At 43.5% G+C, this 15,024-nt stretch overlaps 1 long non-coding RNA gene across 2 annotated transcripts; it reads left to right on the top strand.

Moving 5' to 3' along the window:
* Positions 1–2,585: 2,585 nt before the first annotated feature.
* On the top strand, positions 2,586–4,528 carry LOC143415955 (uncharacterized). Of its 2 annotated transcripts, XR_013096384.1 has the most exons (3): positions 2,586–3,132; positions 3,222–3,315; positions 3,654–4,528. It is a non-coding gene; the product is annotated as an uncharacterized LOC143415955 (long non-coding RNA). The 2 variants fall into 2 exon arrangements; XR_013096383.1 differs by having other exon boundaries at positions 2,586–3,315.
* The last annotated feature ends 10,496 nt before the right edge of the window (positions 4,529–15,024 follow it).

Raw genomic sequence — 15,024 nt, 5'->3', positions numbered from 1 at the left:
TGTTTTCAGTTTCATTCAGTTGAAGTAAAGAATGTTGAATATTTCTAAGTGTGCTGTTTTGAACCAACATGTCACAGTATGATCAGTGCTGTAATTTTTGACAGTCACTGTATCAATGTTATTTTTGCATCTCTTGAATAAAGGTTTTGACCTGCAAGTGCTAATTTCTTTAGTTATTGGGGTAAAATGGGTAATGTTAATAGGAAGGTGTTTGCCAATTCAGTAACCTAATTTAATGTTAATGGAAACTAACATTATCTCAAATTGTTTAGTTATAATTGTTGTTTAACTGAATCTTGATTTTTGATCTTGATTTGTTCTTTCCCAACATTTTTCAAAAGAAACAGTCTAATTTCTTTGCTGTGATTGATTCCAGAGAACACGGAAGAACTGACATTATTTAACTGTTGATTTATGTAGATTCAGTGGAGGAGTAATGTCAGTTTAATTCTTTACCTACTGTCAATGCAGTGAAATTAGACATTTTGTTTTGAAAGGTTACTGGTGGATGCCAGCAACCATCTTGGAAGAGAACAATACAATCTGTTATAAGGCCTCCATTTGAAAATTGTGTATTTGATACTAGAATATAATAGCAAAATGTAATTTGAAGATAACATGTAGTATTTAAGTGACCAAGTAGTATTGGGTAAAAGTTATCGAATGGTGTTGGGATAAAGTGAGAAAATTGTGAAGGATTAAAATATTCCAAGAGCTCAAATTACTTCATCAAAACATGTTTAAGTCACATTTTATCAACACAAATTGCACAGGCTTATTGAACTTGAATAAATTGTGTTAATTTAACTCAATTGTTTAAGTTGCTGCCAAAGCAAAACATCTGTGTGCAACAAATGTCCACCATTGAATTAAGTAAATCCAACAACATATTTTTTTCAGTGTAGTTTGGACTTTATGATTTCTGTAACTGGAAAATATTATTTTGTTTAAAGACAGAAGTGACCGCATAGTTGCAACATCAAAGGGAAATATTAATTAATTAGCATCAAGTATATTTGTTGCTTAAGCGTTTGCACTATAACTTAAGTAGGATTATAACTTTTAAGGAAGGAAAGATTTCAGATATTTAGTTCACTGCTTCAGTTATTTTATATGAAATTAAAACATTTACGTTGGTCAAATATGATGCTCTAAATCAAATAAAAGTTTGAAAATAAATGATGTATTTTTAAATGCTGCAACAAATGTTCATAAAAAAGTAACTATAATTAAAACCAGTTAAACAAAATCAAATGTTTGAATCATGCTTAACCAAATGCCAGGCTGGAGAGCTGAACCTAAAGTATACGTAGAAAGATTTCAACATCTGAGCAGTTTTTAATGTTTTTATCACATATAAATGTCACAGCAGTGGGTCCTGGCCCAATGCTTTGTGTTTTTGGTTTTCTTTGACTCTTGTTTTTCTTGGTTTTTGTTCTTCTTATTTATCAGGCTCTCAGTAATCTTAGTTCTCCCTCCCTCAGTGTTCATTTCAGCCTGTGTTTAGTTTCTGTTCCCGTGTCCCACGTTTCATCGTTTCATGTCGAGTCAGCCCTGTCTCTCTGTTTCCTGTGTCTCCCCAGTCAGCCCCGCCTCCCTCGGGCACTCATGTGTGATACAGAGTAATAAACCTGACTACATTTGCTACACTCTCTTTATTACCTGTTACTTTAAAATTCATACACTAATTATGTCTGCCCATCTCTCTAATGTGAAGGTCAAAGGTCAACATCCTAGTGACATAAGAATAATCCCAAAGGGGCAAAGGCAGCGGTTAATTTAGCACATTTAGCATTAAGGGTACAGCAAGGATATACTTTTACTTATTGTGGCAGGGGTGTGGTCTCTGGCCTGCTGCAGTGGAGGCTGGTGGCGGGACGTTGGACGGCACAGGTGAGGGTGATGGAGCTCATGACTCTCCCCTTTATAGTGACGGAGGAGACTGGCGTGGGGGAAGCGTGTAGTGGAGGAAGCCGAGGAGAGAGCTGGTTTCTGGCTACAAAGACAGCGTCAAACCAGAAAAGATTGCTCGTGGTCAAATAATGTGTCAATCACCTGTGAATCAAACTGTGTGTGGCTCAGTTCATGTCACAGTGTTGTTTAGTATATCTTCACTTGTCTCACTCTCCTTCTGTTCTGTCCATCAGGACGATCCTCAGCGCTTACACAGATCCTCCATCGATGTTTTGGATCCAATCAGTGATCAGTTCTACGAGGAGGCCTGGATGTTCACCAGCGCTCGCTACACCTCCATCTACCAGAAGGTGAGTGTACTCCTTTGTACTCAGATTAACATTTTACTTCTTAAAATACATTTTCATATATGAGCTTTCTATTATTTCATGGGCCATTTAATCAATATTAAAATTACAAGCATATCAACAAAGGTGAAGCTGGTTTTTTCCACTTGCTGTCACACAGTCATGGAGGAATACAATAAATACATAATCAGTCATAGATCCTGAACAATGACATTAAAAGAAAGTCTGTGGCTCTAAAGACTAAACAGTATAAAGACATGCTCCAAGCTGCTGTTTCTCTCCTACTCCTCTAGGTTTTCCACTGTCGGCCATCCAGCAATGCTGGAGGGCTACCTGGCCAATGCTGGCCTACACAAAGAGGTCCCGGCTCGGAGGAGCTGAAGAAGATCCTTGCCTTCCTCGTCAGTTTCCTCTTCAGTTCCTATCCCAACAAAACCTTCTTGCACCTATTAGCTCCAAAGAGGCTATGGTGCCCGTGGAGGTCTGGACCTGAGGCCTGTGCTCATCACGTGGATAGAAAACACTCTGACACCATTCTGGAGGTCTGATGGGACTCTGACCAAAACACAGATGAAATAAAACTTGTGGCTGGAGCTTTTAAAATGACTTTTTCACCTCATAGATTAATGCTCATGATTGCATGTTAGCAAGACAGCATCTCCCCAAGGTGAAACTCTCAGGAGACATTTACTCTTAAACTGTAATCTGGTTGAGACTACTTGAGGAGATCTTAGTAGCGAGTATGTGGATTTAGTCTCTTCACCAACAGCAGACAGACCCAAGAAAGCAGACATGTTCTCAAAGAAAGCCGAGAGCAGAGATTGGAAAAAGCTAAAAAGAAAAAGCTGCAGCTTCAGACGACTATCTGCCTGTAAGGCTGAAAAAGTCCAGTTACGCTCTATTTTGGAAAAGCTCCCAGTTTTGGTAACCTGGACTTTTATTTCCCCTCTTCTGCTACAGATGTTGACTGTGACCTCAGAGGCCAACTGGACCACACAGCTGCAGCAGGAGTGAGGGAGAGGAGTCTTCATCCAGCTTCAAAGAAAACATCCAGGTAAAGTGACGTGGATCAGCGGATAAAGCCGTCTCCACTTTCAAAGGAGATCCTCTGAGAGAGAGACTCTCTGAGCCATTTTAGCCTCAAATTATAGGACTTTATAGTACAGCAACACTTTTAAAGGACAAAAATAACATAAACTGTGACTGTAACACAAACAAAGTATTGCATGTGTTTTTAAAAGTGTTCCTCCGATGGGCAGGATATCACTATTAGACTGTCCCACCAGCCAACTTCAACAAGAGACCACAGCAGCATTCAGTGATCAGCACAGATGTTCCTCTAACACTCAGCATCTGATCCCTGTTGGTCTGTGTGCTTCTGCTTTTGCTCAGTTAGAAACCCTGCAGCAACCCGACCCAAAACTGTGTCTTCTTGTTGGCCTCAACGTTGAAGTGTCAAACGTCCAACATCTAGAAAGGAAACCACGCCAGTGTACTGTGATGTTTCACCAACATGTGGCAGACGCTGGTCCTGCCTTTCATGCTGACATCAGCAGAGAGCCCCGCCTACCTCAAAGCCTCCCCTGTCATGTATTGATCAGGATGATTATGAAGATGAGCGAGTGCAAATAAGACTGTAAAAGTCCACGAGCAGAATGTTTGGATGCTTTCTAATGATTCATGAATATCATGAGAGTGTTTGTGTGTTTTGTCTTTTCTTTGCTGACGTTTGTTACTAACAAAGACAATTTACGCTCTGTGTGTGTTTTCATCCTTACCAGCCGCACTCTAACTGCAATGAAGGAAACAAACTGTAGAAATGGTCGACTCAGTGACTTCATAAAATATTGAAGTGGTTCAGGTAGAGCCAGTTTTTAAATGACCATGAACACTGAGCGTATTGTATCTGTACAGCATGTTTTTCTATTAGACAGATTTGTAACAGAGGCCTTGCTCTCAGTAAGTTTGAAATCCTTTTCTGATTTCTTTTGTAATCTCTGATCTTTGTGTATCCTGCTCAGTTTGCATGCTGCCTGTAGGAGTTTCTGTCTTTGTATTTGAAGATAATTCATTGAATATACTCAGCTGCTTCCCTTTGGTGCCTCACACATCACTGAAGTTTTTCAGTGTCCAGTTATTTGTTTTTAATAGCTGTTTGAATTCTCTGTATGTTTGACCCTGTAGACTGTTTAATGGACTGCTCGTCTTCCTGTTTGTAACCACTGCCTGTTTAGGACTAAAGATTTGGATTTTTGACTTTAACACAGCCTCTGCGTGTCGTCCCTTTGTGTCCTCGTCCTCTGTGAATGTGTCACAGATGTTTCCATGATAATAACACAGCTTTCCCACAGTGGCTTGCAGCAGCATTTATTCACAGCACATTTGAGAAAGGTTCAGATTAACTCGATGAGTTTATATTCAGAATGATTCTGACAGTGGGCCACTGTGAATTGTGATCTTTCATCAGGTCAATGTTTAAGTTCAGTATTTCAAAGCAGGAGCTATGAACAGTCATCATGTTGGCATTATTGATTGCTGTTATGTTGATTGCAGTTATTTACATCAGACTTCTTCTCTGAGATAAGAGCAGCATTTGTGGGAAAGATGACAGTATTTCCAGGCTGGATGCTGTTTGCAGGGAGAACTGAATGAAAGTCTCCTGCACCTCAGCGCTGAGGTCCACACCTGTGAACACAGATGAGGTCAATCTGCTGCAGCACGTAGAGCTTTACTGATCAGCAGGTTCAAAGGATTCAGCAGAGCGTAGAGTCAGAGCTAAATGCCACATCACCATAGAGTTTGTTAACAACAGCTTTCTTTGCCCTTTGTCTCGATGGACTGAATCAGGGATACTCGTCATACTTCACCTCAACCACGTCACTGAGAGACCCCAGCCTGACACAGCAGCAGAGATTATGAAAGCAGAAACAGCAAACAGATGCTTCAGTTGTGTTTCTCTCTGTGTGTGCGCTCACGCCCACTTGTGTGTGTGAACTTTCCACGTACCTCAGCTTGTTTCTCCAACATGAGCCATCAGGGCTGAAAAACATCACTAACACATGAATTCTTTCTCTTTTTGTTATCACCTGTGATCATGTGTCTTATGTTTCTGTCATTCACCAGTTCTTGTATAGTTACGTGTAACTAGACTTCTGTGGGACGTAAATGATTGTTTTGTATGCAGATCTGTACAAAGGATGTAAACACTTGATTACAAAGGAGATCTCAGCTGTGTTGTTATGGATGGACTTCAACGTATTTGTTAAAAAAGAGAATAAAGCAAAGTGTTTTAGCTGTTTGGGAGTTTTTGTTTGATTCGATTCAGTTTTATTTCTATGGAGTCAAATAATAAGAAAGGCTCTAGAACAGCCCTGAGTTTGTCCAGGTGACACTCCTCTGAAGAACAAAGACAAAGAGGAAGAAGGGGATTCGTTTTCAAGTCTTGTTTCTTTCAAAATAAAAGCTGAAATGTTTTGGAAGCATGATAATATTTCAGCCAGGATGCCGTCTCCAAGGAGACCTGCACCTCAGCGCTGAGCTCCACATCACGCCCTGTGAAAGCACAGATATAAATCTGCTGCAGTGAGAAGAACTTTACCCAACACAAGTGTAGAAGTAGACATTTGACTTTACCTACAACCTGTTAACAACAAAGCTTTCACTGCCTCTGTTGTTGATGTCATGTAGGACTAATCATACTTCACATCAGCTATGCACACGTCAGAGGATCTCCAGGCTTTCAGTAATAAAGCCAAGCAGATGATGTGAACATAGCAATAGTAAAACATGCATCATAATCAGCTGTGTGTGTCGACTATGTGGCACCTCAGTCTTGTTGGCATGAAGAAAAGTTGTGTAACATGTAGCATAAGGGCTGCAAAGACATCATGTAGACAGCAGTCGTCTGTTAGTCGTAACGTATCTCCTGTTAAAGAGTTAAATGTGCGTTCTCCATCTCTGTCCTCTCACAGCTCGCCGTACACCAACTCCAGCTGTGGTAACCATGGCTGTGCCCATCAACACGCTGAAGCTGAGACGCCACCCGTCAAAATAAAAGTCTTAGTTCTGATATTTTGTAATGAGTTTGTAGATTTCCCACAGCTGATCGTAACAGCAGGCTGCCGGTTTGGAGAAGCCAGTTCAGGAATACTGGTACAGAAGCTAAACAAAGTCCTGCTGTGAACAGCAGCAATATGGATTTTACACATCCATCCATCTTTTCAGCTCAGGGTCGTGTGTGTTTGCACCATGTTTACAGAAACTGGAACGTGACTCCACTTGTGGACAAAATGAGCGTCGCCAAGAGTTTGAAGGCATTTTTGAGACTAAACATGGTGTTTTAGTGTCAGGGGTACGATTAGGTTGTGGTTAGGTTTAGGGCTGAAGGTTTGGGTCAGGCATTCAGTTTTTAGGGTTAGGGTTAGGTAAAGCATTACATCAATGTCCCCACAGAGGTATGAAAACAGGACTGTGTGTGTGTAACCCTATCCCAGCTGTTATTAGGCAAGAAGCAGTTAAACTGTGGGAGGATGTCAGGGTACCAGGAGAGAATCAGACATGGATTCAAACCCACGACCTTCTTGCTGAGAGCAGGTTTATCCCACCTACAAAGATCATCTGTTTAAACGTGCGCTGTAACTGAGTATTTTTTAAACATAAGAAACCGAATATAAGGGTTGCTCTGCCACTGCTGCCTTGACCGGTTACTTCATTTTATCCAGTGACCACGTCAGCAGCATCAAAGCTGAGTAAGGCCACGCCCACACTTACACCGGGATTTTTGAAAACGCAGATTTTTCTGAGCGTTTGCGCCTTTCATCCACACGTAAACGGCGTTTTCACTGAAAACTGAGATTTTTGAAAACGTCTTGTTAAGTCTAATTGTTGAATGTTGCCATTGTGTTTCTTAAATTTGTACAGTCTTAGTTCAAGCAGTAGGATCAAAGCCATTCCTTTGATCCTGACCACCTCTCCAGCCACTCTGTGCTGGGGGAGGTTTTATTGTAGCTACATCCTATCTGAAAGATCTGTTTCTTTTGATGTAAACTTCCTGGGTTTACGACCCTTCTGTCAGCAGGAGGTCTGACACACACACACACACACACACACACACACACACACACACACACACACACACACACACACACACACATACACACACACTCAGTGTATACATCTACATACAGTTCCTTGTCTTTGTAACCAAAGGGGGTTGCAAGGGGAGGTGTTTTGTAAACTATTGTTTGAAGTTTGTCAATAAAAGGCAGTGAGAGGAGGCCATCATCGGGGTCATTTGTGGTGCTGGACACAGACGAGGCCTCCCTTGCGCAAGTAATCGATCGATCGACTGTCTTGTTTTCTTCATGATGAGTAAGTCTCTAGAATTAGCGGGGTTTGTGGAAACACAGACCCAACATTTATTTGGTCCTCCGAGCCGGAGCCTAACACATTGCATCCACCGAGGAGAGGGAGAGGACGCCACCGCAACGTCTGGGATGATTGACGTAAAGCCCTGGTGTTTCACTTTGCTTTGTCACCAGGCCGGGAAGTTTGCGCCTGAACTCCCCTCGGGATGGATGACGATTGACGGGATCCAGAGACTCTTCCCATGAACGTAAACAAACAGTGAGTACAGAAGGCCTTAAAGAGCGGCTACGTGACCCTGCGTTGACTGCAGGTACGGGAGCGCGCTAGCCGCGTGAGAGAGACGCAGGCTTCTCCGCCGTGTGGGGCGTGGAGATAACCTAGGTTCGGTAGCTCCGCCGTGAGGAGTCCGGAATCTCCGCCATTTGGGGCGTTAGAGAGTGTCCGAAGGTTGAATTCTCCGCCACATGGGGAGTTTGAGAGTTTTCAACAGAGAGCGCTAGCTGTGCGTGCAGGCGCTAGCTGTGCGTGCAGACGCAAGCGATAGGCCTATGTTGTGTGTGTGTGCGGGCCAGACGTGGTCTGCGTGAGTGTGGCTGATTGTTGTCTTGTAATGGAGAATAAAATGTGTAAGTCTGCCTTAGAAGGGGATGTAAAATTTATGGAGAAATTTTTACCCGGCAGCACGCAGTATGTAGGTTGTTGGTGTGAGAAATATGGATTTGAAGGGACATTAGTGGAAGTTCAGTGTAAAATGCTTGTAGAAAGAATAGCTGTAAGTGTAGCAGGTAAAACAGGGAAAGCGAAGCAGAGGAAGGAATTGCAGTTAGCAGTTGCTAAGTTGTGGCTGGAGCAGGCTCAGAAGAGGAGAGAAGCACAGAATGTTAAAAGAGCAATATTGCAAGCAGTAGTTGTGAAACCAGAGGACGAAACTACAGCTCAATCCACTGCAACTACTTTAGAACAACACTGTAGAAAAGCATTAGAAAGAGCAAGAATGTTAGCAGAAAGTAGAGCCAGAGAAGAGTGTGAGAGAGCAGAGGCAGAAGTGGAGGAGAAATTAAAGGCTGAGTATGGAGAGGCATTAGGAGCAGCATTGAGTCCAAGACAGACTAGGCAGGGTAGGAAACAGAAAGTAAAGTTAGTGAACACAAACATTACAACCACATATCCATCCCTGACACAACACAAAAAAAAAAAAAAACAACATATGGTGTTTCTGTAACAGAGTGTGAAGATGAAGAAAGTTTTTCTCCTGATCAATTCCGCGAGTGTGAGTGTTTGACGTCATGGTGTGTGTGAAAAGGTATCCAGCTGGGGCAGACGTGATTCTGCAGGTCACCTGCCCAGTGGACGAAAAGAAATAAAATAGTTGTGTGGATGAATGATAGCATGAAGAGTGTTTGGTGTTTCTCAGTCTGAAACAGCTGTAATGCTTCTTTCTGTTTTGGAGAAAAGTACAGTTAAAAAAAAAAAAAACCAGAGAGATGTGTGTTGTTTAAGCAGTGATGAGAATAATGAAAGTGTGATGAGAGAGGAACACAAAAACATACTGAAGATGCATTAACTATACCAACCCTACATGCATATTAGTTACATGAGAAGAAACTTATTATGTGCTAAGACAACAGGGTTATGCTGTATGTTGTGTGTATGGCTGATTGGATGAATGTTTGAGATTAAACTGGCTGTTGATTTGTCTTTTATTACTAAAGTTGAACCTGCCAATTGGGTTCTTACGATTTATCCCCCTGGCATGAAGAACACGTGTCATGACTTAAACAAGGCCTTTCTTTCCTTTGCTTTCCTTGATTTCCTTTCTTTTATTTTGTTACTTTCATGGTGCACTGAAAGTTTTGTTTGATGATCTTTGTTTGAGCAGATCTGCACGATTAGAATCGAAGCGGCGTCGAGAAAACTGTTGCAAAGTGAGCTTCTCCAAAATTAAAATGGGCTCAGGAGAAAGCCACTTATTTGGGACAATTAGGAAACAAGTTCCTGTCCAAAAGGATTCAACGAGGAAATCCAGTCTAAATTCTTTTTCTTTTTGAAATGACGTCGTTTTGCTGAGCGTGGAAACGAATGCGACGATAATTTCCACAATCAGCAAAAGAAGGAATCACTGAGTGAATGAGTAAGAATTTTAAAATAAATGGTAAACTGACTGACTGACTTAACACCATTGTGTGAAGTTAACCCCCACCTGACAAAGGTGTGGGTGTATCTCTGTGTGTGTCTCTGTTGCAGGAGCAGAAGGAGACCACAGGAGGAAACTTGGGTCACATGACTATGTGAACTCTGAAAATTTAACCTTTTTAGTTTAAATTTTTCTGTGTCTGTGAATTTACCATGTGTGTGTCATTCACTACCTTGTGTTGCTCACAGAGATTACTGAAAGAGTGTATACACCTGCGCAGCGCTAACATTTACATTTCTTTTTACAGCCGGTGGTTAATCATGTGATTTGATCATGTGATTTACAGCAGGACACAACTTAATGATGTTTCTCTACCACAGGATTACTGAGATTTTGTATGAAGAAAACTGTAGTTACAGGCTATATGTTGATGATGAAATTACAGTGGTGTTGAGAGAATGTTGGAGAAAATGTGAATTTTACAGGGGAGAAATTTCTTTTTTTCTGCCTGTCCCGTTTGGCTCTTTTGCCATCAGAATTATTGTCTAAAGGCAAAGAAAGATGCCCAACGGATTTACTTTACCAAATTGACCATCCCAGCCTTGCCATAATGGTCCATTTGATTCACCTTTTATTGTTTATTTTATTTTCACTTGCTGAATACGGGACAGACTTGACTGGAGGAAAGAAGGGGAGAAAGAAAGAGAAAGAGCTGAGAAGAGGGACGGGGGAGAAGGGCAAAAAACAAAAACCAACAGAACGGGCAGAGAAAAAAAAATGCATATATCAATCACCTGGATCACCTGTTGAGAAAGAAAAAAGAAAACAAGCAGAAGAGAACAAGAGTAATAGAATAAACAACATCACAATGATATATGGGAATATGACAGTAAATACTAAATATTAAACATTATTGTGCAGCACATAAGATCAACAGAACACAGTGTGCTTTGAGGTAGGAGCCAAAAAGGGGTGTAGTTTGTTTGTGTGTTCACCTGTGTGTACACCTGTGAGCATGGACGCGCTTGTTTTTTTAAAAGGTTCCTTCATGTCATGATCTGCTAGAGGGTGTGGGGGGGCCACAGCCCTGTCCTCTATGTTATGAAGCAGGTATGGAGGAGATCAAAACTCCAGACATCCAGAGGCCCCCAGAACACAAGAGACCATGGAAGACCAACAGAGGGGCAGCTGCGCCACTGTCCCAGAAAGAGCTGAGGAGAGTCCCAGATGAGGGCTCACTCAGCAGCCGCGGAGCAGAAGCCAGGGGGGGTTGCAGTGACGCGCCCGTGAGCTCCGCCGGCAGCCAGCTGTGCCTGAGTGACCGAGCCCCAGGCCGAAAGGCCAGGGGCACCCCACCTCCGAAGTGGCCCGAGCGAGCCCCAGGCTCCAGGCCCCGATAAGCGGCCGCTAAGGAGTGAGCCGGTGTGTACCTGGACGCCCATCCCCAGACACAAAGAACCACCAACGCACCGATGTCTGAGGGAGTCCGCCACCAGCAGGGGAAGTGGTGGTGGGGGGAGATAGGCCTCCAAACCTTGGAGGGCCTGAGATGTCCCCAGAGAGGTGGCGTCTGATACCCAACCTGACATATAGACACAGACATACAGACACACACAGACACAAACATCCATTCCCACCCTCATGCTCTCATATGCACTTACTCCACACTCAACCAACGTGGAGACAGACATAAAGAGACACTGTACACACAATCACACTCCCCAAGCGTACTCTAAGCCCCAGGTCTAGGTACCCTTGCCCCCGGAGGGGGAAACTGCACCCAGACCCAGGTAACACTACCTGGGTCTGGGTGCAGGGAGGCCCCACATTCCAGACCCCAGTCGGATGGCCAACTCCTCCCCCCCCCCCCCCCCCCCCCCTCGCTCCAACAGGCCGCAGAGAACGTACAGTGGGGCAAAAAAGTATTTAGTCAGCCACCGATTGTGCAAGTTCCCCCACTTAAAATGATGACAGAGGTCAGTAATTTGCACCAGAGGTACACTTCAACTGTGAGAGACAGAATGTGAAAAAAAAATCCGTGAATTCACATGGTAGGATTTGTAAAGAATTTATTCGTAAATCAGGGTGGAAAATAAGTATTTGGTCACCTCAAACAAGGAAAATCTCTGGCTCTCACAGACCTGTAACGTCTTCTGTAAGAAGCGTTTCTGTCCCCCACTCGTTACCTGTATGAATGGCACCTGTTTGAACCCATCATCTGTATAAAAGACACCTGTCCGCAGCCTCAAACAGTCAGACTCCAAACTCCGCCATGGCCAAGACCAAAGAGCTTTCGAAGGACACCAGGAAAAGTATTGTAGACCTGCACCAGACTGGGAAGAGTGAATCTACAATAGGCAAGCAGCTTGGTGTGAAAAAATCAACTGTGGGAGCAATCATCAGAAAATGGAAGACATACAAGACCACTGATAATCTCCCTCGATCTGGGGCTCCACGCAAAATCTCATCCCGTGGGGTCAAAATGATCATGAGAACGGTGAGCAAAGATCCCAGAACCACACGGGGGGACCTGGTGAATGACCTGCAGAGAGCTGGGACCAAAGTAACAAAGGTCACCATCAGTAACACACTACAACGGCAGGGAATCAAATCCCGCAGTGCCAGACATGTTCCGCTGCTGAAGCCAGTGCATGTCCAGGCCCGTCTGAAGTTTGCCAGAGAGCACATGGATGATACAGCAGAGGATTGGGAGAATGTCATGTGGTCAGATGAAACCAAAGTAGAACTTTTTGGTATAAACTCAACTCGTCGTGTTTGGAGGAAGAAGAATACTGAGTTGCATCCCAAGAACACCATACCTACTGTGAAGCATGGGGGTGGAAACATCATGCTATGGGGCTGTTTTTCTGCCAAGGGGACAGGACGACTGATCCGTGTTAAGGACAGAATGAATGGGGCCATGTATCATGAGATTTTGAGCCAAAACCTCCTTCCATCAGTGAGAACTTTGAAGATGAAACGAGGCTGGGTCTTCCAACATGACAATGATCCAAAACACACCGCCCGGGCAACAAAGGAGTGGCTCCGTAAGAAGCATTTGAAAGTCCTGGAGTGGCCTAGCCAGTCTCCAGACCTCAACCCCATAGAAAATCTGTGGCGGGAGTTGAAAGTCCGTGTTGCTCGGTGACAGCCCCAAAACATCACTGCTCTCGAGAAGATCTGCATGGAGGAATGGGCCAAAATACCAGCTACTGTGTGTGCAAACCTGGTAAAGACCTATAGTAAACGTTTGACCTCTGTTATTGCCAACAAAGGTTATGTTACAAAGTATTGAGTTGTATTTTTGTTATTGACCAAATACTTATTTTCCACCCTGATTTACGAATAAATTCTTTACAAATCCTACCATGTGGATTCATGGATTTTTTTTTCACATTCTGTCTCTCACAGTTGAAGTGTACCTCTGGTGCAAATTACTGACCTCTGTCATCATTTTAAGTGGGGGAACTTGCACAATCGGTGGCTGACTAAATACTTTTTTGCCCCACTGTATGTGCATATTTGCATGTACACATATTTTGTACAAACATATATGGATGTCTTACAATACTTCTATAATGTTTTCATCTTATCTATTTTAATTCTTTTTATTATAGTCCTCTGTACTTTGTGCACTTTGGCTGACAAAAGATGACTTGACTTAACCCTTTAAGACCGGTCTTGCATAACTATTTTAAAATCACTGTAGAACTGGAACCACGTAAGGTAGCACAATAATTTTTATTGCATATGAAACCGGAGGAGTTGTACTTACCTCTTATGCCATCAGCTTGTCCTAGGCTTTGGAGCGTGATGTCACGGGAGGGGTCGTGACCGTCAAGGTGCCATTTTAGCAGGTCAAACAAAGGGCTAAAGGAGCAAAGGCATCAGCAATGGTTCACACTTGCTGTGTTGTTTGTTGTAATGTTAGATCGCACAATCAGGAAGGGAATAAGCTGGAAAAATGGATCTCTTTTTATTCTTTCCCCACCTGGAAACAACGTGAGGGAGCTCATGTTTTGGATGTTACCAAAAAAAACATCTAGCCTGGATAACAGTTGTGAGACAAGCTGATATTCAGTTCTCTACCATCCACAAAAATATGTCGGTGGGCTCCAGACATTTTCATTCAGAAGTACTAAATAATTTCATATTACCGTATTTTCACGACCATAAGGCGCACTTAAAAGTCTTAGATTTTCTTCAAAAAGTACGGCGCGCCCTATAGCGCAGTGCGCCCTGTGTGTTGTAATGAGGACGTAGTAGAGAACACCATGAGAACGCTAAAGGGTGAAGTGTGGCCGAGTGTGAGGAAAGACTCGAGCGGTGGATCATCGAGCAAAGAACGAGCGGGAGAGGCGTTTCGACGGTCACCATTCGGCTAAAAGCAGTTTCACTTTCACTTTTTATGAAACGGTGCCATTTTTCCATCCGGACCAGGACTACGGTAGCGCAGCAACTTCCAGCGGATTATAAGGAAAAGCTGGCCATCTTCCGCTCCTACTGCAGCAAACACATCGGCGACAAACACATCCAGCCCAGCCACATCACTAACATGGACGAGGTCCCGCTCACTTTTGACATCCCAGTGAGTCACACTGTGGAGAAGAAGGGGACCAGCACGGTAGCGATACGCACAACGGGGTATGAAAAGTCTTCTTTTACTGTTGTGCTTGGCTGCCATGCTAATGGACAGAAACTGCCGCCTATGGTGATTTTTAAGCGAAAGACTTTGCCTAAAGAGAAGTTTCCAGCAGGAATCATCATTAATGCAAATGAAAAGGGCTGGATGGATGAGGAAATGATGAAAGACTGGCTGAGGGAGGTGTATGTAAGGAGACCAGGTGGTTTTTTCCACGCATCACCATCGCTCTTAATCTGTGACTCTATGCGTGCCCACCTCACAGCCGATGTGAAAAAACAAGTGAAACAAATGAACTGTGAGCTTGCTGTCATTCCGGGAGGCCTGACAAAGGAACTCCAACTGCTGGACATCGGTGTGAACCGCCCGTTCAAAGTAAGGCTGCGAGTGGCCTGGGAGCAATGGATGACCGATGGAGACCACAGTTTCACCAAGAGTGGAAGGCAGCGCCCGGCGAGTTACGCCACAATTTGCCAATGGATTGTAGATGCTTGGGCTAACATGTCTGCTGGCACTGTTGTTCGAGCTTTTGCAAAAGCCGGCATCATTTCCGAGGAGCCGCACGGCACGGAAAGTGACTCTGACAGTGAAGAAAGTGAACCTGGAATGTTTGATGGAGA

The sequence above is a fragment of the Maylandia zebra genome, unplaced genomic scaffold (genome assembly GCF_041146795.1).
Source record: "Maylandia zebra isolate NMK-2024a unplaced genomic scaffold, Mzebra_GT3a scaffold11, whole genome shotgun sequence".
NCBI lineage: Eukaryota > Metazoa > Chordata > Actinopteri > Cichliformes > Cichlidae > Maylandia > Maylandia zebra.
Note: the sequence above shows the minus strand (reverse complement) of the source record. Positions and strands in the feature narration are given on the sequence as shown.